Source organism: Parasteatoda tepidariorum, chromosome X1, assembly GCF_043381705.1.
Source record: "Parasteatoda tepidariorum isolate YZ-2023 chromosome X1, CAS_Ptep_4.0, whole genome shotgun sequence".
Taxonomy (NCBI): domain Eukaryota; kingdom Metazoa; phylum Arthropoda; class Arachnida; order Araneae; family Theridiidae; genus Parasteatoda; species Parasteatoda tepidariorum.
The window spans coordinates 36,058,458-36,085,993 of NC_092214.1; the positions used below are offsets into that span (position 1 = coordinate 36,058,458).

General features: G+C 28.3%; 1 protein-coding gene and 1 non-coding gene across 7 annotated transcripts in view; one reads left to right on the plus strand and one right to left on the minus strand.

The window, feature by feature from the left end:
- Positions 1 to 27,536, plus strand: part of LOC107448983 (FAT atypical cadherin kugelei) — a 638,818-nt gene that overhangs the window by 544,656 nt on the left and 66,626 nt on the right. The window lies entirely within an intron of this gene.
- TRNAD-GUC (transfer RNA aspartic acid (anticodon GUC)) lies at positions 27,418 to 27,489 on the minus strand. Its single transcript has one exon. It is a non-coding gene; the product is annotated as a tRNA-Asp (tRNA).

Genomic DNA, 27,536 nt, shown 5'->3' on the forward strand with positions numbered 1-27,536 from the left:
GGATTTTTAGATGGTAGGAAGGTCTAAATCAACCCTTTCAATACTTTTGATTCGAAAAACATTTTAACGCACTAATTATCGGGTTTTAATTCTTTTTGTAATTATACTACTTCAAGAGAGAGGAAAGAGATTAAAATAAAATGAGTGCTTGGAAAAAGTTAAAGGTAAAAATAAGCATGAAAGACATTAAAAAATAGTTAAAATCACGTTTTACAATTGCTAACTTTCAACGGTAAATGTAGCTTTACTCTTTTGAATCTTCAAAATGGTAAATTCATCTCCATAATCATTCTATTCTTCTTCTTATATTCAAAATGTATCATATATTTTAAAACAGATTAAAAGAAACCTATCGAATTTTAATTTATTAAAATTATTCTGATTTTTAAAGAAATTTCTAGTTGTAATAAATATGTTGTTCATATGTTTATTTAATCTTGCACTTAGTCACACACACTAGTTAAAATAAATACGATCTTCTCAATCGATCACTTATATGATTCACATCAATTTTTTTATGCATTCTTAAGCAAAGCTATGGTTATAAAAGATTTATTAAAATAAAAAAAACAATTAATCATAAAAGGAAACTCATTATAATATTTAGTTTCAACATTTGCAAAAATAATATTTATTTTATACCTCCTCCCTTCATTTTCCTAACAAACAATAGAATGTTATAGCATTAATAACATTTTAAACCTTTTCTTAATATATTTACATTAGAGTCTGGATTACCTATAATGCATTTTCCAGTAATGCATGTGGTAAATTCCTATGATTCTCTGAATTGGAAATTTGCATTGCATGATGAATCTCCAGCGACTTGCAATATCAACTCTTTGTAAGTAATGTAAATGTAAAATAGGAGAACATAAATCTCTAATTTAATTTGCATGAGAAGTTGCAAAATGCAGCATATTCCTACACGACGTGCACTTGCAGAAATATCTGGACGTTTAGTTAAGCTTTCTCCGAGTATTGCAGCTCAAATACTTGGCTTTCACCGAATGAGTTCTCTCACTAGAGGAGAGCTTCGTAATTAGGATAATTTCACCCAAGACAGAGTAATTTGCTATTCAAATGGAGAACTAGTATGAAACCTCTATTGGCAGTTTTAATTGCATGGATCATCTGCTATTTTCGAAATAGATTGTTTGGTATGAGCTTTTATTATGCAAGTGCTTGTGGCTATCATTCTATTTGTATTCCCTACATACTAAAATATATTTATAACTATGCTTGAGAGTTTGTTGCTTGCTCGCTTGCATACAAGGGAATAGATAAAAGGGCACGTGATTAAGTCCCCTTGTTGATTTTAAAAAGCTTAGAGATTTTAGCAAATAATTCGTATCAAAATAAAATTTGTATTCTCATTCACAGATAGTTTTGGTGGCTATATATGTATATATATATACTTCTAAATCACTTTTTTTGCATTGCTTGCAAAATTTAAAATATTTTTTAATTTTTTTCAAATCAAACAAAAAGTTTCTGGCTGCTTTTTTTTTCTTTTAGTTTTCTAGTTGATTTCATGGCATTTTATGTTAACAAAGAAATATTTCTTAAACTTGGCTAACATGGGTTAACCCTTTGAGGAAAAAAATTTCTAAAAAGAGTTTATTTTTCTAAAATAATCAAATCTAACAAAGCAATTACGCAACTAAGCATTTTGTTCTGTTTTATAGCTTTGACCGTCCACGATATTTCGCGTCTTCCTTTTTCTACAACAAAATGTTTGAAATATAACCGTTGTATATAAATATAAAAGTCGAAATCTAATTAAATAATCTGGCTAAACAGCCGCCACCATTTTCCAGTAAATCATAAATTTGAAAAAGTTGCCGGTATTTTCGGATCAGCCCCACAAATGTTAGACTTTTTGCAGTAAGCCCATATACCTTTAGACTAAATAGAAAACATATAATTCATCGCTCACTTAGCTTGGTTTATTTCAGGAATTTAGCTTTAAGGCTTACTGTAAGTAACCTTCTTTGAAAGTTTATTCAATAAGCTTAAGTTGCAATAAGCCTAAATTGAAATAAGACTAAAAGCAAAAATTCAGTCGGATTGAATGAATTTTCGTACATTTCCTAATCAACCTAAAGACATTTAGGCTCATTTTAATAAACATAAAAAATATTAGGCGGATAAGAATGAAAAGTTTTCCACCTAGCCTAGAGCATTGCGACTTATCGACGTCATTTACAAAAAAATTTTAATAGCCGTGGTGGCTCGTTGGAGAGCCGGGTTCGAATCCCAGCCATGGCTGGTCGATATAAAATTCGCACCCGACTCGCGCCGACCACCGTTCTGACGTAAAATATCCTCAGTGGTAAAGAGATAATGGGTTAGAGTCCTTTTGCCGTCAGGCTAATTGTGGTAGGCTTCCGTGGTTTTCCTCTCCATGTAACGAAAATCTGGTTAGTTCCATCAAAAAGTCCTCCACTGAGGCAACATTTCTCCTAGTACTTAATCCTGGTTCAAAATTACTAGACTACATCGTTAAACATTGGTATGCGTGAACTCAAAATTGAGTCAGCTGTTCCAACTTCGGTTATAAAATGAAATTCATCTATGACAGCTTACATAGTTAATGCTAATATGATAAACTAAACTTTAATACGACAGTTATCCTTATCGAACGATAATTTAGTAAATATGTTGGTGAAAATTTTCAAATCCTAACATTTCTTCTTCAATCCACAATGACAAAAATCCTTAGAGCATTTTCTTTTAACTTTAAAAAAAAAAAATGGAGAACAAATTTAAAAGATACGCTGTTTCGGTCTCCTGACTTAAGAACATCCTCTTTTCAACTTCAGAGTACTTCTATAAAACATCTACCTCATTCTTTTCTTGTAAACATATCCAACTTATATTGCACACACGTAAGACTTTCCTTCAAATTGTACACTTTCCAAGCATTTGCACACTTCCTCGAAAGCTTCAGGAAGAAGACGTCTTTCTAGATTACGCTCAATGTATGCGCATAAATTTCAACTTTAACTCCCCCGTCTATGACGTACAAACATTGTGGTTTGTTCAACTTCAAAACAAATGGTTCACTGTGTTAAGCTTGAATGAATTATTTGTCTAGAGTAAATATTTCTCTCTTTGCTGCGTGTCTAGCTTGAAGAACGAAAATTAACTGTTTATGGCAAAAACAATTTTTAGTAGAGCATTATTACTGCTGTTAAAAAGGTTTGACAATTTTTTTTCTTTTCCACATTAATTTACTATGCTTCTCTCTGTCACGAAAAAGTGATGGAGAGGATTTATTTAGCAACATTTTGTATCAATTTTTGTTTTTATTGTAAAGGACAAGATATTTACGTTTGTACTTCTTTGATTACATTGTAAAATATGAAATGTCAATAAACGAAAAAATTGCCGGTTTCTTAGTTTCTTCAAAAAATTTTGGATTCGATTATTTTCCTATCGAAAACTTTTATTAGTTTTTTCATGTTTTTTTTCTGCCATGATTTCGTGATGAATAGGATAAATTTATGTAGTAATATTTTATATCAATTTTTTATTGGTGTTATTGTAATGGACATAGGGTTCATGTTTGAGTTTCTTTGGCTACATTGTAAAAAATAAAATAAGAATAAACAAGAACATTGCCGACAGCTCAGTTTCTTCATACAATGTTGATTACGGATTTTTTTTTCACAGTGCCATCTATTGACAGAGTTTATAAATAATTTTAATTCTTAGAGATAATAATAACTAGTTTCCTGGGCAGCTGTTAGCAAACAGCGTATATCTTTCCGGTTTACTTAAATTTATTTCCCGTTTTACTTAAATTTATTTCTCAAATCATTGGATATATAAGGGACTTCCGGTATCTATCCGGCATATAAGGGACTTCCGGTAAATTGTTACCGCATTCGGCGACCAGCTGTTACGACTTTCAAACATATTTAGTAATGGGTGGAAGCTTTTCAAATGTAGTTTCTGCAGCATTATTTTATATTATCCTCAGAATCTTTCTATTTGAGTTTCAAAACAATAACATTTCATCGATTCATTTACTGTTTAAAAAAATGGCTGATTTGTGGGGAGAATACGTTGAAAGTTTGCTTTTAGTTAGCGTAGCACTAAACTACCGCAATTTAGATCGGAAGACAGATAGTGGCATTAATCAACCGACCTCCGCAACGCGCTCCCCAACCGAGCAACAGTCAGTAGAATTTTCAGGCTCAGAAACCATCGGGGACATTACATTAAAGTGCTAAGACACCGTCTGAAAAAGTGCAGCCCTATCAAACATCCAGCATTTAGCACTGGGAATCCAACCCGGCTCAAGCCGTAGTAGGCGAAGACTAAGCCCACCACATAGCCTGGGTGACAAATACGTTAAATGAATGAAAGGGAAATGCCCGTATGTCAAAAAGTTACGTGATGAGCGATGCAAGATAGATTCTTTCTTTCATAAGTAAAGATAAAAAAAAATTTAATGTGATGTTTACCACACCACAGAAAAAATATTTGTGCAAAACAATTGCAATTTTATATTTAACAATTGAGATTTGTGCAGTTTTAAGTTATGCAATACAACTGCAATGAAATATTTTTGGTTTAAAATCGAACCGAAACATTGTTGATTTAATCCGATCAAGAAAAAAAAACTACATAGTTTGTTTACAATATCATCGAAAATTGATTGTTGTTGATTCGGAAGTTGATTGTTGATTCGGAAACATTTTAAATACAAAGGATGTAAGATCAAAACATAATCCACCATTGTCATGGTCACAAAAAAGAATTTACCGGAAAAAAATTTCTTTTCCAAAAAGGAAAAAATTCATTTATCTTTCAATACTTCAGCCGCAAGCATTCTTTTCTTTTACCGTAACGCAATTTTAAAGCAATTATGAGCTTTGTTTCTTTTTTGTGCCCAAAATTTCTGTTTATCAAAAGAACAACAGTTTGTATGAATGGCTTTTGGGGTAAACGCAATTAATGTTTTTTACCCAATCGAAACATATTTCACGCTGTTATATTTTCCTACTAATTTATTACTTGAAATTTTTATTCTCAACAAGAAATAACTAATTAGCGAGAGAATTACTCTCAAACAGTTCAAAACGCAACGGTAAATCGATACTCTATTAAAAAGACTTGTTTCGAATTTGATTAAACCAGTTGTAGTATTCATCAAAATAACGTCTGATTAATCTCAGAACTTCATTTTTAAAATAATTAATTTTAGAAGTTTCATATTAATTTGAAGAACATTAAGTCTGCGAAATATTTGCATTTCTAAACAAAGAATTAAATGTATTAATTTAAAATGGATTTTTTTTTGAAAAAAAAATTCACTTAATTTCTGAAACGTAATTGTTGAAACCATTTTATTAAAATATTGAATGAAATTATATTTGATATTTTAAGCCTTTGTATTTGAGAAATATGTTAAGCGCAATTATTTTTATTTGATTTTTGTTTTGTATTGTCAACACATTTCAGCAAAGGAGCTTAAAAGAATTTTCTCACAATGAAATTCAGAATTAACTGCTTTAAATTTGAAAATAAATTTATATTTATGAATAGAAAAATAGCTAGCGCAATCATTCAATTAAAATTTTGGTTGAATTTAAAAAATGATAAAATTCTTTTTTACATTCCTCACATATGCTCATTCTCATATTGTGTTATTCAGTTTTCAAAAGCCTTTTGATTTTAGTCCACAATAATCCACAATAAAAGCAATGGATTTTACCGCCTATCCAGAACCCTTTTGTCTAAAAAATACCCAAAATACCTTTGACCGTCCTAAACTGACTAAAACCCGTTTGTCAACTGTCCAAAACTTTTCTATCCATTGCAAGATTTTAATAGAATAAAAATAATATATTGAAATCTTACACTGGATAGAAAAGCTTCGAAAAGTTAGAAGTGTAGATTTTAATAGAATAAAAATAATATATTAGAATCTTACACTGGATAGAAATGCGTCGAAAAGTTAGAAGTGTAGATTTTAATAGAATAAAAATAATATATTAAAATCTTACACTGGATAGAAAAGCGTCGAAAAGTTAGAAGTGTAGATTTGAATAGAATAAAAATAATGTATTAAAATCTTACACTGGATAGAAAAGCTTCGAAAAGTTAGAAGTGTAGATTTTAATAGAATAAAAATAAAATATTATATGAAATTTACAACTTATTAACTAAACTATTAATAAATATGTGTCCTACTCGAAGAGAAATAGTAATAGATGGTAATGACATTGTAAGATAATGACATTTCTGGCAGCAAAAAGAAAACATAATTCTAGTAAATAAAACCTCAAAATATACGGTATTTAAACCATTCATTTGGAAATTTTTCCGATCATATGATAACGGCTTATCGGAAATTCTGGGTTACAAAAATATAGTTCTTATACCACACATTTAGTTAAAAATAAATAATCGAAAAGTAAATTTAACCGAATAAATTGTTTTTATGCAATGCTCTGCGGTATCGCCATAAAATTACTAAATTTTATCACATATTATAAAACCATATTTCATTGTTAATTTAACCAAAATTATTACAAAAGCGCTTCGATAAAAATTACTGAGCTTTTTGGTTTCCCCATAGAGCCAGGAACACGGTAAATTTTACCATATATTGGTAGTTTCAACCATACTTTTTTTCTGAATGCATGTTTTAAACTTATGTAACAGTCCATACATCACAAATTTTGTTTTTGAATTTTTAATTGCTTATTTTTTATCCCTGTGAACATAAAAGTATTATAATTTGCTCTTTCATGATAAATGATGCCCTAGGAATAGGTTTGAGCAATATCTTGAGCATCCTGTTGCTTCAAAGTTCAACCATCAGTAATACATTTTATTTGGGAGAATATTTTGACATATTTTTTACCTTTCTTGGATTATAATGAATAATTAATTTTTCACTATTAATTTTACTTTCATTTCGAGATTATATGCCGTATATAAAATCTGCGAAACTCAGGAATAGCAAACATTTATTGTTGATGCTAGAAATTTTTTTTTTGCTACGAATTTCAGTCAAGCATGCTTCCAACTCTACATAAGAGATTATTATTTTATCATTGATAAAAGAAATTCGTGACCTAAAAATGGTTAAATCGAGACACAAAAATTTTTTTAAAAGCATTTGCCGCTAAAACAGTAGCTTTCAGCAACACTTTTAATTTTTAAAAAATTGATGCAATTAGATTTCCCAAGAAAAATTTTGTTCTGTAGGTTCAAAGGTTTTCATTTTACATCGATAATAGAAAGAGTTTTTGAAAATTTGATCAAGCTCTATGAAAGCATGAAGTATTTATACAAAGTGTTTTTAACAAGTATAATTTTCTTATACAATTTTAAAAACAACCCTCCAACATTAACGTTTTCATCGCGGCAATGACGCACCTTTGTCCCACCAATTGCTCTAAAAGTTCCTCCTCAGCCCTAAAATGGAAACAAAAATCTTCCTTTTTACTTTCATACTGGATACATATATACACATACATAGGGCTTCTACCATAGCTTTCCATCTCACTCTATTTGTGACCAAATACTTTGCTGCTCTTCATGTTTTTCCTTTTGTTATCCATTCTCTTACAATCGTCCGGCGCCAAGTATTTTTAGGTCTTCCTCTTTTTCTATTACCTTAAGGCTTCCAATCAAAAATTTGCTTTACTTTAAAATTCTTAGGTTAACGTAAAACATAAACAATCCAACTGTTACCACCTTGTCAAGGACCCTCTGAGCTATGTCGGCCATAGCGTAGCTACTGGTAGAGCCTCCCAAGCCAGATAGGTCAGTGGGCAGACTAAGAGTAACACCCTAGCCCTCCATGTTGGGGGTTGAGCATAGGGTTAGCAACGCTATCTCGTAAAAACCTACTTGTTACAGAATTTGAGAAACCGTACTGGATACGCTGCAATATTAAAGAAAACCTTTGTGTATAGGACGAGTTATCTTGTGTCTAGCGTATAGCGAACTTTCCTGGAAGACGAGTTATATGTTTCAACCTAATGAAAGAGTTAAACCAACTTAGCTCCGTTTTAAGATTGCTACAAAATTGCACAATATTCCGATTTAGCATGCTCCAATATTTTTTAACAAAGCATATTTATTAATTGTTCCACTACCAGAATTTCCTCAACACAATTTTTTTCCCTCTGTGTAGTTTCAATAAAGAAATCTTGAGAGTAAAAAAAATCAATAAAGAAGTTTTTTTAATCTTTTTTCCTCAAATAAAAAATAACATTACCGTTTGCAAAATTCGGTGGTTGATACATTACTCATAATTCATTTCTAAGTAGATATAAATTGCATATACTAGATTCTAAACAGAAAAAAAAATATACTCAATACAATTTTAAAAATGAAACATTTTAAAAACGTTTCACAAACGTTTTAAAAGCTAGCGTTTTTTTCGGAAACTGCATCATCTTCCTCTAATGTTTCTTTAAAAAGCGAATGATATTATCAATAGATTATACCCCCTTGCTGGTATCTCGAAACTTTATCGATTTGTTTTACAAAGATGTTAAACAATGATTTTAACTTTTTCTTAGACAAAAAAAAAATATTCTTATCTGCCTTGAGTACTCTTCTTGACACTTAATTACTTTGGGCTAATCTTATCATTTAGTTTACAAGCTTTCTTCAAGAATATTTTTTTATGCTTTAACGATTTTATAAAAACAGCAGTTAACTTTTTCAATGGATTGATGCGATCTACAAACCCTTATTGTTGAACGCCTGCTTAAATCTTATTTATACAGCTTTTATTGGTTTATACTTGAAATTATTTGTGCTTTATATGTCATATATCACGTAAATTTTATTTCCGTACATTAAAATCACAATGAACGGGTGACAAATAAAAATAATTTGTGGTTTAAAACTGTATTTAAAGCTATCAACAATCGCGTATTTAATTTATTCATAAAAATGAACTTAGCTTATTAAAAATGAACTTAAAAATGAACTGCTTAAATCTTATTTATACAGTTTTTATTGGTTTATACTTTAAATTATTTGTGCTTTATATGTCATATATCACGTAAATCTTATTTCCGTACATTAAAAACACAATAAACGGGTGACAAATAAAAATAATTTGTGGTTTTAAAACTGTATTTAAAGCTATCAACAATTGGATGTTTAATTTATTCGTAAAAATGAACTTAGCTTATTAAAAATGAACTTAAAAATGAACTGCTTAAATCTTATTTATACAGCTTTTATCGGTTTATACTTTAAATTATTTGTGCTTTATGCGTCATATATCACGTAAGTTTTATTTCTGTACATTAAAATCACAATAAACGGGTGACAAATAAAAATAATTTGTGGTTTAAAACTGTATTTAAAGCTATCAATAATTGCGTATTTAATTTATTCATAAAAATGAACTTAGCAAGTTATTTCCTGAGAATTTTCAGGGGATGAATTTGCACCTGAACGGGATTAACTAATAAAATATTGTAAATTAAAATAACTGAAATTTAAAAAACTGAAATTTAAATAACTAAACCTCTATTNAGCTCTTTTCAAATGCTAATCACGCACATTTAAACTCAACATGACGAGAAAAATTATTTAATTTTACACCTTATTAAGTTTGTAGAAAATTTGCAACGTATTATAGCTCATTGTATCAACATCATGGCTCCACATTAAACCAATTTCTCTGTGATGGTTATGTTAAATGGATTAAAAGAGCTATTGTTGGTTATTGTTTTCAAATTAGCTCTAACGGTGTTGTCATTAACTAATTCGTAACACAAAAATTGTTTTGATATTTTTCACTTAAAAATAGTTCTTTAAATTGAATGTAAGAACTTAATTTTTAAAGTATGCAGCTCTAAAAATTGAGTATTTTCAAAATAGTTTCTAGCTTTGATTTGAAAACAAAAACTTTAAAGTGAGAAAAAAACACCTTTTATTAAGGCTATTTTATAAATTGTGGTTTTTAAAAATCAGTTTATTTTTGAAAGCAATTAATACATTTAAATAAGAAGACGATCTCATTTTTTTAAGAATGCCGTTCTTACTTGATAGATTTTTGAAATCTGTCTAATTTTGTAAAAATAAAATATCTTTAAGAGGAAAAGAAACGTTTTGAATGTGCTTTTCCATAAATAGAGATTTTTCAAAATTGTTTTCAATTTCAAAAAAAGAAAAATAATAATAATTCTTTAAAGTGAGAAAAAACACAGTTTTTCGAGAATCTGATTCTGTATATGGCTGATATATAAAACTGTTTTCGAATTTTTAATTTTGAAATTTTCGTTTTTACTAAAAGAGGTGCATCGAGAGATTTAGGAGAAAATTATTAAGATATATATATCAGATTATAGAGCTATAAATTGAAAGTTATAAAAAATTTGAGTACTTATTTCAACATTTTTATATAATTATGAGTGTCGGTTTTCCTTATACTTTAACGATTTCAGGTTGTAATCAAGCCTGAAGTTATAAGCAAAAACATCCATATTTATTCCATGGCGGAATTACGGACATTTTAAAACTTTTTTAGATTTTTATTAAAAGGGAAATGTTTCTTGGTTTTTGTGAAAAAAATTTAACGAAAAGAAAAAACTAGACAAAATTTTATTGCATTGTTTTATTTTATTCTTTAGCCGCTTTTAAAATGAATGCTGGAACTTAACTTTCATTTAAAGATATATTTTCAGTAACTAAAGAATACAATCTAATCACGCCACTGATCACAGCTTTCAGGAATTTTATTATTTTGCTTAGTATTTTTTTGCTTTTGATTTCAACATTCGCTCAGTTTTCATCCTTTATTTATATTTTTCTGTTATTTTGTGGAGTTATTGAGTTATTTTCGTTCAACTATTTATACTTGTTGCTACGCAGAGTCTCAAATTAAGGATCTAATTTGTGACCAATCATCTTTGAATAACTGTTTTACTCCTCCATTTCTTTTCAGCGAGATTTTCTTTTTTTTTTCTTTTTTTTGCTTGTACTTTTATCCATGCTGATTCCTATAACTTTATACACAGAGAAATTTGTGGTCAAAACTACCAGAGTATGGTAAAATTTACCGTATTTCTGTCTCTCTGGAACTCCAAGAAACCTTTGTAAAAATTACCTTTGGTAAAAATTACCAAAGCTCTTTGGTAATGATTTTGATAAATTAAAAATAATATGAGTGTTTTTTAATATGCGTTAAAATCTGATAAATGTGGTAAAATTTGGTAATTTTATCATGATGTCTTAGACCGTGGCATAAATATAATTTATTCTATTAAATTTACTTTTCAGTTTCGTATTTTTAATTAAATGTGTGGTAATGGAACTATAATTTTGAAGACCAGAATTTCCAGTAAACCATTACCAAATTAAACGGAAGAATTACCAAATGAAAGGTTTAAATGCCGTAAATTTTGGAGTTTATTTACCAAAATTATGTTGTTGTTTTTTTGTCAGCAATGTTGTTACCATATAGTGCGGCAGTTTTACCAGAATTTCTTTCCTCCGTGTCGGATACATATTTATTTATAGTTTAGTTAATAAGTTGGAAATTTCCTAATATAGTTTATTGCCAATAACTTATCTGACAATAAACCTGTATAATGATGATAGCTTTTCGATAAATATTGTTGTATCAATTATTAATTTAATTAGAAAAGGCTAAAAAAACTTGTACTATAACCAATAAATATGCAAATTAACCTTGAAAAGAAATTCTCATTATAAAAATAATACATACTTTTAAATTTTTTTCCCTATAACAGGATGTTCATAAATTCTGTACTGGCTTTAATTATAAACTTCCAAAATATTAGATCACAATAGTTTTAACTTGATGCAAATTTTTCACTGAAACAGCTGGAAAAAAGCTATTATTATATTAATATCAAGCAATGCATAAAACATACTTATGACGTTTTTGCATTAAGTCAAAATAAGCATGATCCTGCTCCTAGGAGGTTTTAAAAATTAATCCTCTTCCTTAATTGCACTAAATTAATTTTAAAATTAATTAGTTGGAATAAGTCAGGGAATATAATGCTTCCATTCTGAAATAGACAATCTGAATCGTCTATTAACTAGTGATTAGTCAATGACTAGTGGTTTCGTATACTATTCACTAAATACCACTTTTATAGAACTGCCACCATTTCTTAATTTTTTTCCTTTTTTTAAGACATTTTTCCTTATCTTAATTCTACCTAATCCTGACACTTTAGTCAAAGATAAACCGTGGGTGGGTTTTTTTCTTTGTGTAACCCATATGAGGGTCGAAAATTGCACCGTGAAAGTTAGTTTGTTCTGTTACTTGACTCAAGAATTCTCTTGTCTACTTAGTTGGATTCAAAATTACAGTTATTTCCTTAAATTCATTACTGCAATATGCTGTTCATCAACAGGTGTGAAATAAAAGGATAAAATTTTTAAATCACAAACAATTGATGTATGATCTGTTAACTAAATGCATATTATATGGAGTGATTCATAAAGACTGCTCTTAATACACATTCGTAGAATTCTTGTCAAAAATGGAGAAGAAAAAGTTTACGCATTGGGGTCTACTCATTTATATAAAAATTATGGAAGACGTGTGTACAGAAAATCTATATATATTTTTGATTGTCGTCTTTAACTTGAAGGTGTTTCTAATAGCCGTCTTTCAACTAACTCTTCTCTGTTTCCACCGAAAATCAGACAGGTTTTGAAATTTCGTACGCCCGCCTGCCTTAATTGTGATATGTCATATTAAAAATTCACTTTTAAAAAAAATATTAAATTACGACTCCCTCACATTGGTGAGCATTTTTTTTTCTTGATTTCTACAAGATAAACTAAAAAGATACATTATGATATGCTTTTACAGAACTCCACAAAATTAATTATCTTAATGTGCTTTGATTATTTATGTGTATTTAATTTTTTCAAGAAAATCTACCAATTTCTTCTTCTTTCGGCTGAAGAATTTCCTAAACAAAATCAGAATAATTTTAAAAATATCAAAAGCAATCGAAAAAAAGGTAAAAGGAAGAAAAAAAACGAGCGTTCCTTTTTAACTATTCAAAACAACCAACTGATACCATCGGATTGTTCTCCCAATAGTAAATAGTTAAAAAAAAAATTTAAAAAAAGTTTGTGTTAGTCTTCCATGCTCATAAATAATAGCGTAGGATACAAAAAAGGCAATTTGAAGGATAGATATAAAGATTTGATGTCAAGAAGCTCTTTTCAAATGCTAATCACATAAGACAACCCAATGGTCTTTAATGCAAAAGCTCTCTGTCCCAAAGGCTTTAAAGGTTTGCGAATGTTAAGGAAAGGCCTTTCAGGAACTTTTCACAGGTGCTTCGATTTCGAAGGGATCATTTGGCGCAAACAGCTTACTGAGCTTCAATGGGTTTTGTTTAGGATTTAAAGCGTTGTTTCGTATGGATAACTCTAAAAGCAATCCTAGTTTGTTTGCCAGAAAAGTGGTCCGAAAAGTATTTTACATTTCCTTGTAGATTTGACAGAGTAGGTGTCAGCTCTTTGGAGATTTCCCAGAGTTTCCTGCTTAATATTTTATTACCTACTCGTAAATTAAAACTATTGTTTAAGCAGGGATCTATTCTTACTCAGAAAAAAAAATTCTAATAAAACTGAGCAAAATTAGAATTAGTTAATTTTTTCTGCTATCGGCATTCTTTTGAGTTAAAATGGTAAAACTTTGTTTCGATTATGTTTGAAAATTTATAATTACTCTTTATTGGTGTCATTTTTAATTTATGAGTAATTATTTTTGATAAATATGGTTAATGATGTAATAGCATATGTACCTATTCTTACTTAAAAAAATTATAATAAGACCGAGCAAAATTAGAATTACTTAGTTTTTTCTGCTATCGGCATTCTTTTGAGTTAAAGTGGTAAAACTTCGTTTCGATTATGTTGGAAAATTTATAATTACTCTTTATTGGTGTCATTTTTTATTTATGAGTAATTATTTTTGATAAATATGTTTAATGATATGATAGGATATGTACCTATTCTTACTTAAAAATGATAATTATAATAAGAAAGAATAGCAAAAATTTTACTTGGCAAAATTAAGTTCACTTAGTTTTTTCTACTATGGGCATTCTTTTGAATTAAAATTGTTCGGATTCATTTTGTTTAAGCGTGAAAATTCATAATTAATTAAATTCATAATTACTTTAATTCATAATTACTTTTTATTGGTGTAATTTTTTATTTATAAGTTGTTATCTTTAATAAATATAGTTCATGATATGAGATGATAGGTACCTATTCTTACAAAAATAATAATCATAATAATAAATAATAAAAAATAATAATAAATAACAATTATTATATTTGGCAAAATTAAGTTTACTTAGTTTTTTCAACTATGGGCATTCTTTTGAATTAAAATGGTACGAATTCATTTCGATTAAGCGTGTTGTTTTTATGGGTGTTATTTTCATTGTTTATGAGCAATATTTTAATAAATATGATTTTTATTATTAATTATAATATTGATAATTTTTATTATTTAGTGATAATTCAATATCATTGCGTACATTTTTATTGTATAAGGATAATTATTTATAATTGAGATCGTTTTTATTATTCATCAATAATTAATTTTAATTGGTATTATTATTATTATTTTTATTGACTACTAATTTTAATTGGTGTCATTATTATTTTATAGCTACTATTAGTTTTAATTCGAATCATTTCTATTATTTATTAAAAATTTGTTTTAAGAAATTTCACTTTTATTTATTGATAATTATTTTAACTAATGCTTTTTATTTACTTTTATAATTATTTTTTTTTTATTATTCTATGTTTTATTAGGTTTTTCTATCAATGAATTATTTCTTATGGTCAAACAAAGACTACTTATTACGCATTAAATTATTTTGGTGGAGTATATGTGTCTTTTACAATTAATTTAAATAAATGTGACATTATTTGTCCTGTTGTCAGGAAATTCAGAATCAAGATTACTCTCAATTTCTAAATCAATGATTTCAATTATTACTTTTTGAACAAATAATCGAGAATTTTGTCGTAAATATTAAATTTTTATTTTACTCCACAAATCTTAACCCATTAACAACTGACTACCATTACTACCATTTTTATAGCTACATTACTTGACTCAATTTAAAAATATATTGTACGAAAAATGGATAAAAAAAATCATTTTAAAACCTCATAAAATATGAAAATTAAAAATTTGCTTGATGTAGTTTTCCAGTCAAAGAGAGCTGATAATATTATTAAGCGCTATTATCTAATGCTTCATCCGGGAATACATAAAAAATTAACTTGAGTCTTTTTCATAAAATCAAGGTTATACTTTTTTTAAATAAATTTGAGATGGTTTTTTCGTTCCTTAAGATTCTTCTTTGAAAATATGAGAAAGAAATATTCACGAAATTAGGTCTCTAAAGAATAATAAAAAGAGCAAATAATTTTTGGTATGTTAATTTTTCTCTTTTTGTTTCGCCCGTGGGAAAACTAACTTATCTGTAATGCTACTGGTATTAATAATTTATAACAACTTTGGAAGCGAAAATTTGTAAACTAATAACGATTTTTCCCTAAAGAGATCTAGATAATATTTAAGATAAATCAAAATGCTAAAACTATATGGTATGTTTCAAATTAACGTTTTCAATTTTGCCGTACAGCAATACAAGAAATATGCAGAATGTTTCTTTAAAAATGTTCTTGATTTATATTTTTATATTCCTTATCAAAAAGAAAAACATAAAAATAAGCACATTTGGGGTCTCAAATTAGTATTTCAGCTAGAGGGAAAAAAAAGCGAAAACAATAATGAACTCTGAAAAATCGCAGTTAATGAAGACAATGTACAGAATATCAAACCCTGTTTGATTATAAGTTGAAACTTGAAGGTTTTTCTAATAATAGCCTTTCAACTCCTCACTATATTCACTCACAATTCAACAGGTTTTGTGGTTTTGTGCACCTGCTTTCCTCTAATGTGATTTTCAGACATCGAGTAGAAATATATATATGAAGGGTGGTCTTTACTGGACACCCTGATTAAGAAAACTGATTTCTAAATCTCAATATCAATTGATTTTTTAATACATATTTTTATATTGTTTGCATGCATTTTGTTTCTTTTTGGTTAAAGAAAAAGATTTTTTTAATTAAAAATCATGAATTTCTGAAACGTATTAAAAAGGCAGAAAATGCTGCAATGTGAACAAGCAAAATGATTCTGAACTGACAGACAATTTAGTGTTAAAATTAATAACATAGAAATTTCTTCGAGGTGTGTACATTCCACAAAATGAAAAAAAAATTACACACTTTGTAACTTCTAGTGATCCGATTTTTAAGTAAACTGTTAAATATTTTGGAGCTTTTTCACCCACATTCGACAATATCATTCAGATTTGTTGTAACCATAATATGGTGCTTGTTTGAACCAACCATATTTATCGTGCATCTTAAATTTCGTAAGACGGTGCTATGGTGCACTTTCAACGGAAACATGGCTCAATTTTACCCAGGTAGCAGAAAACCACGGTTCAAAGTACCGATATTATGATTCAACGTTGCGAAGTTGCAACATTGAATCGGTACTTTGCATCAGTACTTTGTAGCGTTGCATCGGTACCGATATTATGATTCAACGTTTCTGAGAATGCGCTAAAGAGGAATATTTATAGTTTGAGGAGCATATCTTAGATATGTTAATTATTTAGTGTGGATGATAATTTTAGTTACGAAATAAGACACAAAAAATGTATTTTCTCTGAATAAGTCTACTTTCTTGACAAATTTGGATTGGGATCTTGAGGAATTCAAATCTTGAGACCCACAGATAGATAGATACCAACTTTTCTGGAAAGTAAAGGCAGCTGGTGCTGAATACATTGCACACCATCATGTCATTGTTCACGAAATCGTTAAACTCTTAGTTGTTGCAAAAGTAGGTTTGATTTTATTGACACTAAGAACCCAAGAATTTTCTTTTTAGAATTTAGGCAGAAATTTGATCATTTTCTACGCAATTATAAATTTTAAAATTCTATCTAAATAAGCTACTTTAAAAACTAGGAGCAACATGATTAGTGATACAAAAAATATCTGCAGCTTTTGAAAGACGAGAAAAAAACACTGTAATTTTTTTAAGTTATACCCAGAATTTTGGGGAATATTATAAACAAAACTGCCCTATTTCCAATGTAAATTGAGAGATTTATATATACTATGTGGCAACTCTGCGATATAATAAAAAGGTAGCTTTTGAGTAGCTTCCATGTACTTCGATATAATTTCAATGGCCTTCAATGTATTTTTTTTTCTTAGCACTTAACTTAAAATAGCTTGCTATACTTAAAGTTAGTATTTTTAACTTTATAAATTTATTTAAAAAATATTGACTATAATTATTTTGAAATTCAACATTTTTCGAAAAATAACAGTTAAATATACATCTTATGATTATTAAAAAAAGTTTTTCAAATTTTTATAAATCGCTTAAGCAAGGTATTAAAAAATGTAACATAAAGCAGAATGTTATTTTTATAAATATACTATCAAAGATTATGCAAAAATTTAAAAACTTTAAAAAAAAAAGTTTTTCAAATTTTTATGAATTGCTTACACAAAATCGCTTACGCATGGTATTAAAAAATGTAACATAAATCAGAATGTTATTTTTCTAAATATACTATTAAAGATTATACAAAAATTTAAAAAGTAAAAAAAAAGTTTTTTTAATTTTTTTAAATTGCCTACACAAAATATTAAAAAAATTGCGTAAAGCAATAAATTATTTTTCTAAATATACTATCAAAGATTAAGCAAAAAGTTAAAAAGTCTACTAAAAGTAAATCAACTTATTCACCAAAATACTTCTCGCGAAAGACTTCTAGTACTGCTGATAAAAGCGAATGCATTGATTTGAATGTCAATCTAAACTCCTAGGAATAAAATACCAATAATTTTCAGAATTTCCTTCCCAAAAATCCCATTTTATTTCTCGACAATAAACCGGATTTTTTTCCCCATTTATTACAGCTCTAACCGTGATTCAGTAGATTTTTGGTGCCTAATAACATTCCTAAACAAATCCTTTCATCGATGCTTTGCAATTTCCTTTTATGAAATGCTTCATATTTTGTACGTAATTCATAATAAGACAACAATTGTAAAAAGATAAATTGTAACTATAAAATAAATTAAATATACGAAAACTACCTAGCAAACAATTTCATACAAACAATTGGAATTTGTTGCATTGTACTAAAATTTAATTTATGAATAAACATTATTTTCAACGAATTTAATGAACTTGTCTAGACATGTTATAACCAGACGTGAGGAAAACAAAATTAAAATACTATTAAGGTTTCTTTTGTTGCTTCCAAAATATCAGTAAATATGTTTATCCATATAAGTAGAATTTTTATCTGCGGAGAAATTCTGCTTCGTTTTTGAAACAATATCAAATAAAACAAAATTTTCTCTAAACATTTAATATTCAGGAATTAATAACTAATTAATTGAATTTATTATGTTTCACTATCTCAAGAGAAAACTTCTGTTTTTGTTTTGACAAAATTCAAGTAACTATAATTTAACAGTACATATGTTTATTCATATAATTAGCATTTTTATCTGAGGGGAAATTTTGCTTCGTTTTTAAAACAATATCAAACAAAACAAAATTATCTCTAAACATTTAATATTCAGGAATTAATAACTAATTCATTCATTCGTAGTTCTATATCTTAAGGGAAGACTTCTGTTTTTATTCAGACTATGTTGAAGTAGCTATGACTTAAAACAGTTTAGTATTTATGAAAACTACTGAATCAATTTTCAAAGCTCTTTGTTTTAAACCAGCAATTCTTTAAAATGCTACTTAACACTAGAGAATTTAGAAATTTGACTTTCGAAATTTAAGAAATTTTTTGTCAAAAATTAGCTGTAAATATAAACAAAAAGTATGCTGATTTTCAAAACTTTTTCGGCTGAAATCCTCCACTCTTTTAAAATACACTTAAAAGCTAGAAATTTTTCAAATTTGGAAAACTTGACTTTTGAAATTTAAAAAGCGTTTGTCAAAAATTAACTCTAAAACTCAAACACAAACTCATTGACTAAAATTTCAAGGAAAAAAAAAGATTTTAAAATCTCAAAATTTTGCAGACATTGCAACCGTAGTGCACTAAAATCACTCAAGATGGCCAAACAACTAATCAGAATTAAATAAACTTGGTTTAAATTTGGTGATTCTAAAGACATGTACACATTTAAAACTTTTGAAATATGTTTAACAATAAAATTGTTTAAATTTGATTTAATCATATGGTGCCGAATTGAACCACATTATCGGGCAAATTAATCAATCTTAGTTTTATATTTTTTATACTATATCCGTCGTTGAACAGCTGACCCAATTTTTTGGGTTTACGACTACTAATGTTCTTTTCCGTAGCCTTGTAATTTTGAACCCAATCCAAAAGACAAGGAAACTACTGGATCAAGTTTGGTTAGAAATTTGCCTTAGTGGAGGACTTCTTGATGGAGCTAATCCGCATTTGCGTTACATGGAGAGAGAAAAAACGAAAACCTCCCACAGTTAGCTTAACGGCAAAGGGACTGTAATCCATGATACGTCTACCACTGAGGATACGTCAGCACTGTGGTCGGTGCGAGCCGGGTGCGGAGTTAGAATCGACGAGCTATCGAACCCGGGTCACCTCATTGGGAAGGAAGCGCTCTATCCCCTGAGCCACCACGACTTACCTTAGCTTTATAGAAAACATCGTTCAATTTAACACCTTATTAGGGCTGCAATGAATTTGTACTATATTGCGATTCAAAATACAGATATTAAGATTGAGCCAATTTTTTTGTGAGTGTAAAATAAATTAAATAAAAAATATCTGATAATTACAAATGCATTAGATTCTAAAAAAAATCGTGACTCAGTATATTGAATTGAAATATAATGCATACTTACTACAAACAATTACGTCTTGTACTGAACCATGTTTGTTGCCCAGCGAGTTAAGTACTATATATACCAGTATATGGATCAAGCTAACATCCTAATAAAGTTTTAATAAAATTTCTTGAAGTTTCTTCGATATTATGGATCAACCATGAGCCGATTTTTATCAGAGTGAATCAAAATATGGATGATGCAGTTCTAATGATTACAGAAACCTAAAAAAAAATCCAAAGTTTGTAAAATTTTGCTAATATCGAATTGATTTACCTGAAAGTGAGCATAATTTAAAGAGGGTAAAGCTTTATATTTTTTTCTGAATCAACAAATTTAAATTATTTTAAATTAACTACTTAAAAATTTAATTGAGCATTACACTGAGAGAAAAAAATTTGCTCAAAACTAAAAGAGTATGGTTAAATTTAACGTGTTTCTGGCTCTATGGGAACACCAAAAAGCTCGATAATTTTTACCAAATCTCTTTGTTAATGGTTTTGGAAAAATTAACAAGAAAATATGGTTTTATTATATGAAAAAAACTTGGTAAATGTATTATAATTTAGTAGTTTTATCGTGATACCTTAGAACATAGCATAAGAACTTTTTATTCGATTAAATTACTTTTCAGTTTTGTATTTTTTACTAAATATGCGGTAATATGAGCTTTAATTTTGAAAATCAGAATTTCCGGTAAACTGTTACCATATGAATAGAAAAATTACCAAATGAATGACTTAAATACCTTGTATTTTGGGGTTTTTTAAATAGTTAATAGGTTAATAGGTTAAATAGTAATATGTTTAAATACCATTTTTTTTATTGTATACCAGAATTGTTTTTTTTATACTCTGTGTATAAAACTATTTTTTCATTTAACTTTTTTATACGTTTTAAAATATAAAACAGATAATAAATTTTTATGTCTTAAAACTGAAGGTAAAACAGTTGAGAAATTCCTAATTTATTTCTAGAAATCATCAAAAGCAAATTAACTTCTTTGTTTTCTCTTAAAATTTATTTTTGTTTAAACAAACATTACTAAAAGTGACAGTTTTTTTTCTCTCTCTATTATTTTGGATAAAATATAATAACCCTAAACTCTTAAATAACCACGCAAGAGACAGACTCCAATTTAACCGTAAAGCTCAGACTAGCCGCTTTAATTGATATAACTTTTAAACCATCATTATTGCTCAACTAAATCATTAAATTTTGGGTTGACAACTTCATTAAAACCTTAAAAAAATAGCTCGATTGACAAGAAGAAAAGTCTAGGCTTACATTTATCTTTTTTATTGATAATTATTAAAATATTTTGCGCAAAATGTTAATAAATAGCTCATTTTTTTTCCATCCTTGACAATTAACATCGTTAATGAGTTCAATGATTCATAATTACAGAGAACTTTTGGAAGAAACATTTTTTTTCTCGAACAAAAAATGGAAATCGTTGTTATTTTTAAATTATCCGGAACAAGAGTTTCTACCCTGAAAGATTTCTCTACCCCGACCCTTGACCTTACCTCAATGAACGTAGGGGGAGGGGAGTTTCGTCTACAAACTGTATTGACTAGAATAACAAACAAGAGTATTCTTTTAAGTTGGTTTACCCAAATTAAGAAAAAAATACTTGTATATATATTTCTCCTTAACCATCATATGAAATACATTCACATGCAAAACCAAAGCCCAAACAAAACATTCTTGTTAGTTATCTGTTAGTACCCTTGTGTTAGTACCCAATGCTAGAAATTTCAAAGCATTTTGAAATTTATTGTCTCTACTATTTTTTGATTATCTCTAAAAAAAATTATTATCTCTAAATGAAATTAGTACATGTGTTCTATCAAACAATATATTCATGAATGAATTTTTTAGGATCAGAGATTTTTAATCTGATCCCTATATGATTTAAATATTTAGTTTAGGTGCTGCAAAAATGATTATTAATATTTAATAATTACTAATTATTTACTTTCTCTACACGTTTTAATTATCTCAAAGTGAAATATTTACTTATATTCTATATAACTGGACCAAATGGATTTCTCAAAATTAAATTTTGTTTAGTTTAAAAGTAGATTTACATAGAATCCGAAGACTACTTCAAACTTTCAAACCCATGTCGAATTTCAAAGCATTTTGAAATTTATTGTGTCTCTACTATTTTTTGATTTTCTCTAAAAAAAATTATTATCTCTAAATGAAATTAGTAAATGTGTTCTATAGAACAATATATATTCATGGATGAATTTTAGAATCGGAGATTTTTAATCCGATCACTATATGATATTTAATTTAAATATTTGGTGTAGGTGCTGCCAAAATGATTATTAATGTTTAATAATTACTAATTATTTACTTTCTCTACACGTTTTAATTATCTCAAAATGAAATATGTACTTATATTCTGTATAACTGGACCAAATGGATTTCTCAAAATTACATTTTGTTTAGTTTAAAAGTAGATTTACATAGAATCCGAAGACTACTTCAAACCCATGTCGAATTTCAAAGCATTTTGAAATTTATTGTCTCTACTATTTTTTGATTATCTCTAGAAAAAATTATTATCTCTAAATGAAATTAGTACATGTGTTCTATACAACAATATATTCATGGATGAATTTTTAAGGATCGGAGATTTTTAATCCGGTCCCTATATGATTTAAATATTTGGAGTAGGCGCTGCAAAAATGATTATTAATGTTTAATAATTACTAATTATTTACTTTCTCTACACGTTTTAATTATCTCAAAATGAAATATTTACTTATATTCTATATAACTGGACCAAATGGATTTCTCAAAATTACATTTTGTTTAGTTTAAAAGTAGATTTACATAGAATCCGAAGACTACTTCAAACTTTCAAGCCCATGTCGAATCTAGGATGGAACTATCGGGCGTCTCTAGTGCCCTACCGGATTGTCTCCTTAAATCCCTCTAGATCCTACTTGATTGTGTAAACTATAATCACAAATTTAATTACTTATCTTTTACGATCTGTGTAAATTTCTCGAACATCAGAGACCGCATATATTTGGGATTCGACATTTAATTTACCCTTCGAATATCACCTCAAACAAGTCGCCCCCATGGCATTTCGTTCCGGTTGGTAATAATTAGTAAGTTCTAAGTATTTGGTATTTGTATTGAAGCTAAGTATTAAAGCTCTTATTTATTATTTGTGCCAAAATATTAATAGTAATATTAAAATATAAATGTAATAATAATATTTACAATGCTACACAAATTATTAAGTTCATTGTTAGAAATTTTGGAGCCCGCTGCACCACAATATTTGCTGCACCTTAATATGATACTAAGGTGAACGATAGAATAGAACCTAATTACTTCTTAAGCTTAATGACAAGACTCTATAATTAAGCATGGTTCAATTTCACACCTTATTAAGGTTGCTACAAATTTGCACCGTATATTGTGAAGTACAGACTTTATGGTTCAGTGTTGAGTCAATTTCCCATGAGTATAACAAAACTTTTTCTCAAATTTGTAATTATTCTTATTAGTGTTATATTATTTTTTCACAAATCTAAGTTATTTTGTGTAGTGTTATATTATTATTATTTTCTTTTTACAAATCTAAGTAGTTTCATGTATAGTGTTATATAATTTTTTTTTACAAATCTAAGTTATTTTATTTAGTGTTACATTATTTTTCTCACAAATCTCAGTCATTATATGCAGTGTTATATTATTTTTCCATTTGCTTGAGATTTTTATACGTCATTCCATAACTTTAAATATTGGCATTAATTAGAATAAGCAAAGCTTTAAGGAATGCAATTAGTAATAAGTATTAATATACGTTTATATTTAATCCACTTTTCATCATAGACGTCGCAAGGGCTCAATTTTTGAGGGGAAGAAATTAAATTACTGTCTCAATAGTTCTCTAAATTTCATACATAAAAAGAAAGAAAAATCTTAAATGTACTAAATACCGGCAATTTTTTTTTTCTTTTTGTCTCTTCCTTGTTTTTAACTTTAAGGAATTTAAAGCTCTAATAATTAACAAAAATTTTCTTTATATGTCTGAAATATTGAGGGAGACTTCTGAAGATTTCCAATAATTTAGGGGGACATACCCGCATATGACACCCACGTTATTTATAGATAAATTTAATCTATTTATACTAGATAACTGCTAATGACGGATTTTATCACTCGACTTTATAGAATTCGAAATATTTACAGTGGATCTAATTTTTATTTAATGGTTTATCTATTGGTGGCGAATTATCCTGGAGTCGAATTGTCAATAAACTGCATATATGAAGATTTCTGAAAAATACTTAAAATTAATATTACAATTATGATTTAGCGAAAAAATAACCAAAGTTAATATTTTAAAAAATTGGCAACTATTTTTTTGAAAAATTCTTGAAAAAAATATTGCAATAAGTATTTTTATGTTTTCATTAACTTTCTGTTAATGAAAGCTCTTTTCTTTTCATTTCCTTAAAGATGGACTTAGGTTGTTTTTGTAAATAAAATTTTAAAATTAGGAACGTTTCAATAGGTTACAGACACAGATATTGAAATAGATTGTTGTTGCATAAAATCATATTTTTATTTATTACTAAGATATTAAAAATATTACTACTACAGAGTAAAAAAAAGTAATATGTACACTAGTGTAATTATTACAGCCCATGATAATTCTACTGATGTATAGTGCTCAAAATAAAAACATAACACTCTGAATATAAATATATGACCCTGAATAACTTTATATTTAATGATCAGATTTTCGTGAACTAAGGCTCAGTCTTAATAATTCAAAGGCCTGACCTTAATTAATCAATTGGTCGAATAGATCTCGAAAAATCAATATTTTAAATCTACGACTTTTTTCAAATTAGATAAGTCAAAAAATATTCAATCGATTTCGTTTAAGTTTTGTATTTTGTCACTTAAAAATACATTCCTTAAAATATTGCAAAAATTTTTTTACCTTATAATTCAATTTTTTTTTCCCCATTAATTCGAAGAAATTGTGGGGGGTGGTTGTTATCGACAATGTCAACTTTCATCTATCAAAAAGCACCTCGTGATTGAATCAAGTTAGCATGTCTTATATACCAGTGAATTGATGTTTAATAATTGTAGTGGTAGTTACGCCACAATACTCCCCCACTAGAATTTTATCAGGGATAGAATTCGATGAACGGATTCCACTAGTTGCTGTACTTGTGAATGACCGGGAGAGCTGGATTAAGGTCACCGAGTTTTTGAGTGCTGAATTTGAGAGGTGTATTAACTTTACGGTCGTAGTCGCTCCTGTGTTGCCTTTAGCAGTCGAGTGTATGCAGGCTGACGTTGTGTATGATCGAAACGAGACTGAGCAGCAACAGCGCGAGGAGGTGGATAATGTCGTAGTCACTAGTAGCAAATCAACTGTTCAATGTGGACCATCCATCGAAGTAGGCGTTATTAGATCGAAGTGGGCGTTACTGTCTAGATAGGCGTGATCATATCACGTCCGGGTCACCACTGTGGTGGTTGGTTGTGTTCTGGAGATGAATAGATTGAGTTTACATTGTTTTAGTATTTATTTTACATTTTAAATGTTAAGTAAAAGAAGAGTAATAAAATGAGCAGCGCATCATGCTACAATGGCGGTTGGGATTCTTCTGTCAAAATTGAGATATAAGAGACAGTTACTGATCGTAACTCTTGCAGTTCCGATTAAATTAAGTTCAGTCGCCGCAAAATCGATAAAAAAATAATAAATATTTATTACAAATTATTTTTTACATGGTCATGATTAAAATTCATTTATCTTTAGATAAATGAATTTTATAATCGTTTGTAAAAATATTTCAATTTGTTCAAAAATTTCTCGAGATATAGCAAATAACTTGAAAAGCGAAATTAACATTAAGGTGACCAAACATACCACTGCTCTCCTGCCTGATCTATTGGGACCCTATTTTCCAGATTACGGCAACTTCTGATTTCGTAATAAGCATGTTTAAGTTTAGGCCCTTTTAACTATTAAAGCGGCTAGTTAGTTCGTTAAAATCCAATCATTGCATCAAAAATTATTCAGGATGTTCCTTTTTTTTACTATTAGTTTAAATAGATCATTATTAATTAATTATAAGCATCATTTTAAACAAACTTAAAGGACACTTTTAACAAAAAATATCTAATAAATAATTTAATTTAAAACGCAAGTCTAAAATTGCTATAAATGACTTAAGATTTATAACTAAAGCCTCTTTAGTGATTTCCGCTCAATTATTACAGCTCTGACTCCTAAATAATCATCTCCATTTTAAACCCATATTTAAACAAGCTGATGACTAATAGCAATGTTTACTAATCACTCTCATCATTTTAACCCCCCAAGGCCTTTTCACCAAGCATGAACTACTACAGTCAGTACGTACTTATGCTGTAGTAAGGAGATTAACGGTTTATGAATCTTGTATTCTAAGTTAACCTTCGCCTACATTTTACAACAATGATTTATCAAAACATTAATTTGGTATTAGAACAATTAAGTGGAATATTTCATTTCTATGCATTTCTGGTTGTTTATTCCAAAGAAATTTTAAGTTGTATTATGTTCTGTATTGAAAAGTTATTGATTTTATTTTCGTAGATAGAAATTCATATTGTCACGTATATTTGTTTCGTTTGATATCAAACCCATGATTACATTGGATCAACTTATTTTGGAATTTATGATTTATCAAAACGGAAGTTCAATATTAGGTCAATTACGTAGGAAATTTTATTTGTCTATATTTTTTTAGTCGTTTATGCGGAGAAAAAAATTTAAGTTGTATTATGTTCAGGATTGTAAAGTTATTGATTTTATTTTCGTTTAAAGACTGAAATTCATAATGTTTGTAACTTTAAGCGAAATTTACATTTTGTTTATTTACAAAATGCTTTTAAATTATATATAAAATAAGTAAATTGTGATATATTAGTAAATTTGAATTAATTTAAGCTGATATTTATTTTAATTTTGGTTAACTTAAAATTCTAATATAGTAAAAACACAAAAAAATATTTTAATTTCTTAGACGACCTCCAGAAATTTGGATACCTTATAGCCTAGGCATTGGCCCCTGAGACCTCATGATAAGCCAAGCAGTATTGACCAAAATGTAACCAAGGAATCAGCTGCTACAAAAATAATAATAATAACAATAATCTGTGAAAATTACTGTTCCCTTTAATGTGTTTAAGTTATGTCGAATTGCGAATAAATATCTCATTCCTCCGGCAGGGCGGGAAAAAGAGGGAGCATCGAGTGTGGTAGGCGGAGATTCTGGTTTGGAAGAAGAAAAAAAACGATGACAAAGATATGTAAACATTTCCACTGCATGTGTGAATTCAATAAAAGAATTTAAATTTAACTGAGAGAGAAACAAAAAATACTAAAAGAATCGTTCCTCCCCGGCGGGGAATCGAACCCCGGTCTCCCGCGTGACAGGCGGGGATACTGACCACTATACTACCGAAGACTTACTGGAAGGAAAAAAAAGTAATAAAATTAAATAAATGTTAATGC